Source organism: Lotus japonicus, chromosome 4 (assembly GCF_012489685.1).
Source record: "Lotus japonicus ecotype B-129 chromosome 4, LjGifu_v1.2".
NCBI lineage: Eukaryota > Viridiplantae > Streptophyta > Magnoliopsida > Fabales > Fabaceae > Lotus > Lotus japonicus.
The window spans coordinates 39465422-39476767 of record NC_080044.1 but is presented as its reverse complement, the minus strand read 5'-3'; positions in this window follow the sequence as shown (position 1 = coordinate 39476767).

Genomic DNA, 11346 nt, shown 5'->3' with positions numbered 1-11346 from the left:
ATTCCAATTTTGAAATTCTGAGCTAAAAATATTGACCAAAATACCCCTGCGACAGTTTTCGATCCGATAATTTTTCCGAGTTTAGAATACCCTTAGTTACGACTAATGATAACCTAGGAACCAAGTTTGATCGAAGAAAAATCGACCCGCACAATTACCAATTGTGGCCGAGAACACCCTAGGAGGAGGAAGAAAATTCTTTTTCAAAAACTTGTCCTTTCGCGCTAGATTATCGTACCTCGGAGTATATACTACTTCGTGTAACCTTAGTGAGTATTGATTGCTGAGTTTCTGATAGATTCTGATGGAATTCTGTGGTTTTACTCTAAAGGTTCTTTTGAAGAATTTCCTGAAGAGCAAGGAGCTGATTGTGTAGGAGCATTCGAAGAGAATCCTGGAGAATCTACAGGTGAGGGCTACTCACTGAATTCTTAGTTAATGCTTAGGTGTCGATGCTTTCGACTTGATTTACTGTTTATGCACTTGTTTGTGTTTGACTGGAAAAATGTTTTCTGAGGCTTCGGCTGACAATGTAGATGATTCATCTACTGACTGTTTTTGAGATTGAATTACATGGTACGTGCTAAATGGTTAATCTAGGATGTGTGATAAATGCCTATATGCTAAGTGCTATGTGGTTATTCTAGAATGTGTTGATATATATGATATGTTTGTTGACTGTGCTGATTTAACTATGCCTTTTCATATATACTGTGGTACTGAGGAGTGAGAATAGCGGGCAAGTCATGCCGATTTTTATGAGAGTTTTGAGGAAGTTTGACAGGACGAACGAGGATTCGGGCCTAGTTTTGTTTTACGGGATCGAGACATTCTCTGGGAGTTATTTGGGGTTAGGAGATCTTGAAAACTCATAAGATTTGCAATAAGACTAAATGGAAATCTATTTTGTAAGGAAAACTCATAAGACATTAAACAACCTCTAAATCTTTAAGTAATGATAATAATCTCGAAGGAAAGCTTAGGGTTCAAATCTTAGTTTTGGAAAACGAGAAGTGTCGTCGGATCCAAGTGTTGAGAAAAATTATAAGTTTTGAGTATTGGTACTCTTGTGCTCTGGGAGCAGTTGTGTTGTTAGGCTATCTGAGAGATAAGCCGGGAAACAGGTAGTTTCCGAGTATGTTGATACTCTTGCTCGTTGAGCAGTTTTGACCATCGGATGGAGATGAGTCGGATGATTTGGAGATCATCATGAGAGAATGTGTTGTTGTAAAGAAGTGTCTTTTGTCGCAGAATCGACTTTACCTTAGGGTAAGCTTTTAGAGACATTAATTTAGCTAGAACACGTGGCGACGTGTCGAGTGATGTCGGAGACGTTGTTTGGCTAATCATTTCGCATTCATGCACCATTAATGAGGTATTAACACGAGACGGACTTCGGACCTCGGTGGATTCCAAAATGGTCATAAGACCCGGATTTCCGCGTAAGAGCACTATTAGGCGACTCTTAGTAGCAGACCGAAATGGCACGCCTTCGGGTTTTATGCTGATCTGACTACCGTTGTTGTTGGTATAAGAGGCACGCGGGCCGAAATGGTCCCACCGTGCCTGGTGCTAGGGCTGATCCGTTGATGTCCATCCTTTCCGGAATGCATTTGGTTAACTGGGTTAACCGTCATCTGCATTTCATGCTACATGCATACTGACTTAGTTGCTGAGTGCGATTGATAATTGTTAAATCCTATTTGAAGCATGTTAATTGTTTTTACTGTCGTTTATATTCATTGTAGAATATACAACTCTAGGATGCTATCTCTAGCTATAAGCCTAAGTGGCTAATCTCTTATCTGTATCTATTGGTGATATTATTTACATAATTTCTTTGGAGTTGACCCTCGCGTCTTCTGTGTGTGTTTTGGCGGACTACGCCCATTGTCAGATGTCTTTAGCGGATTGGTTCATGATGGTCCACCCTTCGAGGGGGACTAGATATGAGATGATAGATCAGGATGACCCCGGCGCGTGGGTGGTCGACCCCGCTAGCCATCGCGCGACGTACTCGGGGAGGATCATGGAGGATCGCGTAGACAGAGTAGGACACTTGATGGAGGGAGTGCTGAGGAGGTGCACTGTCAGTTTCAACTTGCCGCCCGGAGTGCACTGCGGACCAGAATTAGGACCACCACCACCACCGTCATCTTCTGATGATGAGGAACCCTCAGAGGAGGAGCCGGTGGGAGTGACTTCTTCAGAGTCCAGCTCACCCACGGTTGCTATCATTGATGATCATGGTTCGGGCCCTAAGCCCGTGAGTCCAACACCGGAGCGCATCACGGTTGCGAGGGGAGGACGGATAGTATTTGTAGACTTGGTCGTTCTGGATTCAGATTCAGACGACGAACATGCTAGCACATAGTTTTGCGTGCTGGTGTGAGCTCCTCGAGATAGGATTAGTGTAGGAGTAGAGTCTTAGCTCTGACCTTCATTTGTTTCTTTGGGGACAGGGTAGTTTTCCGCCTATAGCTTTTTGTGTGGTTCTTTACGGGGATCACAGAGAGTTGGTTGGACTTAGGAGGCCTTGTTTTTAGGCCGTTTGGGCCAACTTATTCTCATTTTTGAAGGTTTGTGTTGCGGACACTCAACCTTTCCTGTTGGTTTGTACATATTGCCTACGGGCGTTACTTTTCTTACTTTCCGTCACTGGAGGTTTACTCGTGACGTGGTTTGCTACTTACAGCGGAGGCTGTAATTATTATTGTATATTAGTTCTGTTATTTTTGTTGTTGAGTTTCATTTCTTTCAGTTTCTAATTATATTATCGAAAAAAAATATTCACGTTTTTTTCGCTTAAGTTTTCTTTTTGGATACTAAAGTCACGCCACCGAAATCGGGGTGTTACATCGATCCCAAAGAAGCTCCTCCCACAGACTCCCCCTCCGAGGGGTTCTCGTTGTCAGACGACGACGGTGGTGGTGGTGCTCTTGCACCAGGTCCACAGTGCACGCCGGGTGGTAAGTTAAAGCTGACAGAATAACGCCTCAGTACTCCCTCCGTCGAGTGTCCCAACTCGTCGACACAATCCTCCATTATTCTCCCCGAATAGATAGCTCGGTGGCTAGCGGGGTCAACCAACCATGAGTCGAGGATATTTTAACGCCCCCATTTCTCGAGTGTCACACAGTAACCAAACCGTCTCAATTTTCGTAAATAATTTTCGTCGTTCAATTAATTAATCTTCAATTAGTGACAAAAGTTCATTTTATGAAACTCTTGAATAATATCAACTTTCAAAAACCACGCGGGAATAATCAATGTCATAAACCTCGAACTTAAAATTAACTATTCGATAAACAACCGAAATGAATACGAGTCATCGGACCGAACCCAAAATCAAATTACATCAAATTGTTAAACCAAAACTGAAAAAACCAAAACTGAAAGCAATAAAATAGTTTCAATGCCCATCCTAGGTACTCTCAACCCAAAACAGAAAATGGAAGTCTCTCAACCCCATAACCCTAATCCTTTGCCTCGTCGTCATCGTCATCTTCGTCCTCTTCTTCTTCCTCGGTGGTGGGTTCATCGTCTGGTATCGGCTCATTGGTGAACTCTCCAAGCATATGATTCCTCAAGCCACGATAGATGTCACCCTCTTAATCGAAGTAAGAATTGACTAGCAGACAGAAGAAGCTCTGAACCTTCCGCTCATCCTTACTAAGGTTCTCACTAACCCACTCCTCGCCTTGTGGCTCCGTAAGCTCGTCATCTTTCACTTCAGACTTTGGTGGCTCCTCACGTTCCACTGATGGCTCTTTCTGCTCAACCTCCATGTCCTCTGAAGGATCTAGCTCCAACACAGTCTCTCGGATAGAAGATTCCTCTAACTCCAAGTTCAATGGGGTTTGGAAGCGAGGGGTGCGAATAGTAGCTTCACCCTCCCGTTATGTTGTTGAACCTCGACACACTCTCCTTTCTCTCGTTGGTTCCCCGAAGTGTGGCATTGCCGACGTAGATGCGACGAACCTGGTGTGCGTCGGACACCCACTCCTCGTCCTTATCCTCGTCATGGAGAATTAGCTACCAGGAATGCACCGTGTTCGTGGTCTGAACCATCTGCCCCCCCCCCCCCCCTAAAACAAACAAGTAAACACATAATTGAGGGTCAGTTCCCATGCAAGACTCACAAATAATCACAGTTCAAATATAAGCATACGATTAACAAGAGTCTCATAATCTCACATCTCAAGTTAGCAAACCAAAGGTTTAGTTAGACTAACGTTCTCACCATTCACACAACCGCCTCAACACCTTGGCCAATCTCGATCATCCGCAGATGAACACACAAGGGGACCACACAGTCAACCCAAGTCACAAGGAGACCGCACAGTCAATCCATAAGTTCTCAAGGAGACCACACAGTCAATCCTTATCCCATGACTTAATCATGGTTATCACGTGGAGACCACACAGTCAATTCACAAATTCACCCTCGCGTGGAAGTAACTGTTTGTCTCTAACAACACCATCGTTCTCATGGTCCATAGCCTATACCCTGGCACTATAACCAATCACATCAGTACTTGTAAGCGAAGTCGCATCTCTAGGCTTTACTACTAATGTCATGTTATAGAGGTAAACCATTAAAGCATCATACATAGCACAATAACAAGAGGTCTAGGGTTTGATCCCTTCTCCTCACAAGATCATCAAATCATCATACATCTCTCATCAAGTAAACAAAGTGAATGCCTAGCCCTAGGGAGTGTAGGGTTTCGGCCATGCGTCATCATTTATCAACTAATCATGTTGTCGTATTCCTTGTCATATCATGAAATAAAATTCCAGCACCTTCATCAATACATGTCTATCAAAATCTATTCGCCTAAACCCTTGTTAATTAGGGTTTCCGCCACAATTAGCATATAGGGCAATCAAGGACTCATAAACATGCTTTATCACATATTCCATATAAATTCCAAAAACTCTTCAATCATGTGCATCATCACAAAAATTTGTCTCAACACATGTTATTATAGATTCAAAACATACATCAACTTTTCCATGTTTTTGCCTAAGAATTTATCATAAAATCATGGAAAAACTCGTTTTGCATAACCAAAACAGAAACTTTGTGCCCTAAGCATACTTACAAGTACCACACGTTTAAGATCATAAAAACCCGCAAGCTTTCACACAAAACCACAAGATTTAGAGCATGTAATGCCTAAACTTTACCCAAACTAGAACAACCCTCACCTTGGCCTAAAACTTGAGAAGAAAAGATGAAGATTGAAGAGATGATCCTTGCTCTTCCTCCCTTGCTCGACTCCCTCTCTTCTCCCTTGATCTCTCTCTCTCTCTTTCTCTCGCAGCTTCTCTCTTTCTCCTAGGGTGGCGGCGGCTCCTTCTTTCCCTCTCTCATAATCTTTCTTTCTCTCTTCTTTTTGCTGAGTGAAATACGTGAATGAAAAGTGTGTGTAGGTGCTTTCTATTTCAGCCTTATACACTAGAATGAAAGTGAAAAAGCCTCCGCCCTTTTTCTCACCAAATACGCGGCCTCACAAGCCCAAACTAGGGGTTTTTTCAAATTTTCTATCTCCCAAATTATTTGTATGAACATAAATAATATTCAGCCTTTTTCTAAAAAAACTGAATATAAAATTTAAATAAAGATATAAACTCTCTTCCTTATTTAAAACCTCAATCTTTCCCCCTTTAACCAGATTTTTCCCTAAACTCTAGCAAACAAATCAAGAAAGAATCTTCCCTTATCTTTCTCTTCAAATTTTCGGCCATCAATTCCTTGGCCTCCAAGCAACACGCAAATCACCTTATTTTGAGGTCCAAAACCCCACAAAATAATTATTTTCAAGCACCCAAACATTATTATTTCAAAATAATAACATTTCCATACCCTTCATAAAATTTTCATAAGCATAATCAATCAATAAAACTCATTCTTCACTAAATTCCACACTTATTATTTATTTCAAAATAATACTTACAGATATCCTGATCTATCATCTCGAACCTAGTCCCCCCCGAGGGGTGAACCATCGTGAACCAATCCTCCATGGACATTTGACAATGGGCGTACAACCGCCAAAACACAAACAGCAGGCGCAAGGATCAACTCAGAGAATTACATAAATAATACACCCAATAGATAAAGTTTACGGAGATAGATACTTAGGTTCTATAGGCTTATAATAGCATTGTAAGTAGTATATCCTCCAATGAAACATAAATGACAATTTAACAATTATCAAGTAAGATAACAAATATCAATCACATTCGACAATTAGGTCAGCATGTATGATGAGATGCAATGACATGCTAAGGAACAAAAATGCTCCGGATAGATGGGCACCATCGAGTCAGTCCTAACACCGGCCTATTTTTTAACCATTTTCGCTCGGGCATCTCTTACACCAAACAAATGTAGTCAGATCAGCCGTAACCCCCAGGTCTGCCATTTCCGTCTGCTACTAAGAATCACCGCAGTTTTCTTACATGGAAATCCGGGTCTTATGACCATTTTTGGAATCCAACGAGGTCCGGCATCCCACCCTGTATAAACCCCAATGTATGAATGATGCAATATGATTAGCCAAACAACGTCTCCAACCTCACTCGTCACGTCGTCACGTGAGAGCTAACTTATTGTCACTAAAAAGTATACCCTAAGGTAAATGTAGATTTTTCGACCAAAGACAATTAAATATAAAAAAGAGTGCAATCACCCTTGATGACTTCTCGAGTCATCTGACTCATCCAATTCTGATGGTCCAAAACTGCTCAACGAGCGAAAAAGTACCAATGTACTTGGAAACTTATAGTTCTCCGACTTATCTTTTAGAAAGCCAAACAACAAAACTACTCATCGAGCAAAAGAGTACTGACATACTTAGAAACTTATCAGTTTCCCCAAAACTTGGATTCAGCGACACTTCTCATTTTCCAAAACTAATATTCAAGCCCTAAGCTTTCACCTGACATTGGTATCATTATTTAAAGGGTTCAGAGGTTGTTTAGTGTCTTATGAATTTTCCTTGTAAAATAGTTTCCATTTAGGTTTGTCTCTAATCTTATGAGTTTAAAAGATCTCGTGATCCCAAGTAACTCCCAGAGAATGTCTCGATCCACTAAAACAATAACAGGGGCCCGAAACTCGGTTCGTCCCGTCAAACTTTCCCAAAATCTCATCATGAGTATGGCATAACTGTCTGTTATCCTCACTCTGACGTACAACAGATATATGTGTAATTGCATAACCAAATTAGCACAATCCAACAATCATGGCACATATATCAACACATCCTAAGATTAACCATTTAGCACACAACATGTGAATCAATCAACAACAATCAAAGCGATAAGTAAATCCCAATCAACAATGTCAGTCGAAGCCTCAGAAAACGGAGACACACGTCTCAATTAGTTCACTCGATCGAAGCCTCCTGAAAACATTTCTCAGTAAATCTCAATCAAGTGCATAAACAATAAATCAAGTCGAATTCGTCGACACCTAAAGCATTAGCTAGTACTCAGTGAGTAGCACTCACCTCTAGTTCCTCCAGTGCGTTCCTGCAGGGTTCCTTCACGATCCTCTCCTTCCGCTCCAAGAAATTCTTCAAACGAACCTTTGAGCAAAATCACAAAATTTCAATCACAACAAGTCAGAACTAATCAAACAATAATTGTTAACGTTATACGCAGCATTATAAGCTCCAGAGTACGATAACCTAACGCGATACGACGAGTTTTCGCAAAAGAGAAAATTTTCTCCTCCCTCCCTTAGGAGCTCTCGGCCACAACACATCAAAATGTGTTCCGGCGCTTTTTCTTCGATCAAACTTGATTCCTAGGTTATCATTAGTCGTAACTAAGGTGAATTAAAGCTCGAAAAATTATCGTTTACTAACGCTTTTGCCCTATGCATAAGCGAATAAGACTCGCGCTATAACTTATATCGATTCTAATACTATTCTTAGCATTTTCCTTAACTTTCTCCTTCATAAATCTATTCCATTCGATAAACACTTGTTCCGGTTTCCTTCACGTTACATTGAACCTAATCGTGAATAGAAATTTCATTAATTTATTCTAAGCTTAAAAACTTGGGTCTCACAGAAAGAATGTGTGTAACACCCCGATTTCGGTGGCGTCACTTTAGTAACTCAAGAATAAAATAAAGCGGAAAAGCAGGTATTTTTTTTTTCTGATATTGGTTAAATAAAAAGACTTGCCGATATAAAGACTCATCCCAATCGCGTTTAACAGCGGTTAATATACAATACTATTACAGTCCAGCTGTAACTAAAAGCATCGTCACGAGTATCCTCCAGTGACGGAAAGTAACATCAAGTAACTAAAAGTATTGCCCAACGGCAAACAAGTGCGACTCATAAATAGAGTCATAAGTTTTATAAATACAGTCCTCCGAAGAGTAAGTCAGCCCAAAACGGCTTCCAAAAAGAGACTTCTACGTCCGACAAACTCCTTGTGATCCTCATGGAAGAGAACCACACAAAAAGCTAATAGTCGGGGACCTGCCCTGCCCCAAAATAAGCAATGACAATCAGAGCTATGACAACAACACCCAAAGTACTACACCCCTAACATCGACCCTCATCTGATCCTGCATGAGGTCCGGGTCCTCGTCGAAACTTCAGTAATGGTCATTACGCTTCTGGTCCTCCTCGAGTGACGAATCATCACTAATCGTCTGACGGACGCCTGGCAGCAGGCCGACCGCCCAAACACAAACATACAAACAAAGCCAAGGCGCTAGGGTCAACTCACAGAATATAATAAATAGTACAAGCAACATGTGAAGAATAAGGGGGGTATATATATATATGTTGTATATATACTTATATGTTCTGTATTGCCTACCCTAAGGTATATACATGGCATGTTATCAATGCTCCAATAAACAATTTAATATCTACTATCTCAAAAGTTCGATAAGCAATATCTCGACAATTCAATAAGCAATATCTCAACAATTCCAAATTGGGGCGCATGTATGCATGCAATGTCAATTCAAACGTCGACCCCAATAAATATGCATGTCGAGTCAATCTAACCCACTGGGTTGAACATAAGGACTCGCACACGCAGCAAATGACAACGCCAAGTCGGTTCGCTCAATGGAGTCGAACATACGGACGTTGCGCGTGTCCAATGACTATCGCCGACTCGATCCAATCCATTCGATTGAACTTACGGATCCGTACGTGTCGAAAGGTTGTCGCTGAATCGATCCAATCCCTCGGACTGAACATACGGATTCACGCGAGTTAAAATGGCAATCGCTGAATCGATCCAATCCATCGGATTGAACATACGGACCCACGCGTGCCTGAATGACTACCGCCGAATCGATCCAATCCATTGGATTGAATATACGGATTCACGCGTGTCAAACGATTATTGCCGAATCGGTCCAACCCGTCGGGTTAAACATAAGGATTCGCGCCCGCTATGCCGAAGATACACTCTTGGTGTTCTTCATGAAGGCCAGTATATCGACCGTCCCAACCCCGAGTATATGCATGATGCAATATGTTTAGCTAAACATCGAATCGTCCTCACACATACGTGTTTAACTACAAATGTCAATTTAAAAGGACCCGAAGGTCAAAGTCATCTTTGCGACTAGGCTGTGAAAAGCCGGAGTACATATTGCACTCAGTGACATTTCCATGGTCACTATGGTTCATCCCCGTGACAACCATCAAATCATCTCAAGTTCAAGGCTTTTCGACTATTTCCCGTTTTTCACAATCATTTCCAACTCTTAAATTTTCCCAAAGGTCTCGTTAATTAATCAAAGCATTTCAAGTTGAGTTAATTAAATTATGAGGTTTATTATCGAAATCCAAGTTCCATAATTTCTTCAAGTTCCAAATTCCAACTATTCAAAGTTTCCCAAACCTCCCAAATAAAATCCCCGGGAAAAGTCTAAGTATTCCAAAGAGGGCTAGATCTCAGACCTCAGGTCAGGACCTGCCTATGGTTTCCTCTCAACCCGAAAGATCAACAAAATTAACTCAAATGACCTACGCTCCGCAATCGCGTCAACACGCACAATTCGATATCTATTCAACAATATTCAGCTCTAAAGAGCGATACAACAATAATACGTTGCGGGAATCATAAGACAGAAACCAGTAAACGGCCGAAGCCTCTCAGAAAACGGAGACACACGACTCATATAAGTTCACTCGGCCGAAGCCTCCATAAAATATTTTTCCATAACGCGATAAGCAATATCCAAGCAATATTCAATATCAAGCAATATTCAAGTCGAAGTTATCGACGCCTACAATGCAAATAGCTAGTAAATAAGTTGCCCTAACCTCGAGTTGTTCCAATCTCGCGGCGTAGGTCTCGCTCACAAGCTTGTTCAGTCAATCCCAAAGTTTCCACAATTGAACCTTTGAGCAAGCAAAGCAATAATGAATCAAAACAAGTCGATACAATCAAAACAATCCTAACTAATGTTCGACGAAGCTCAAGAAGCTTCAGAGTACAACATCTAGGCACGAATGGAAGGGCTTCCCCCGAATGGATGAGTTTTGACTCGATTCAAGTTTTGTACAAAAACACTTTATTCGCTAAAACGTGCATAACTCGAGCTACAGAACTCGGAATGACACGAAACCGGCGCCAAAATTTCAACAATTGAAAGAGCTACGCAATGGCTCAGGTCATAGAGACCCAAAAATTATTTTTGGACACGGTACCCAAGCTAATAGGTTTCGGCCACTATGGAAAATAGGGTTTTTCGAACTTTTTCTTCGATCTAAATCAATTCCTAGGTATTCTTAGGCGATATCTAGGCCAGGGAAACTCTCAGAAAAATTATCGGGTCGAAAACTGTCGCAGGGGTATTTTGGTCAATATTTTTAGCTCGGAAACTCAAAATCAGAATTTCAAAAAACAAATTAGATGGGGTCGATCCTAACGACATTTATAACAACTAATCCTTCTAAAGCTAAGCTCAATCGTGAATTTTCAGCTTAAAGAACGGAATTTTACCCAGAAATGGGGTTTTCCAACAGAAATTGATCCCGGCGGCATTTCGGCGACATTCAGCAGAAAACAACCGGATATTCACGCTCTAGAGCACGTAGGCAATAAGTTTAGACACCAAAATCAGCTTATTTGGACAGTTTTACAAAAAGCTCAAAACTTTGAGCACAGAAAAACATAGAGAAAAGCGACAGAATTTACGATCAGAGGTAGGGAAAAGCATCAGTACCTCGAGGTCTACGCGTAGCAACGAACGGAACGACGATCGGTCAAGAATTGGAAAAAATCACTTTTCCTCCTTCCCCCTTGGAAGCCCTCGGCCGTGTGTGTGTTTTTGTGATTTTT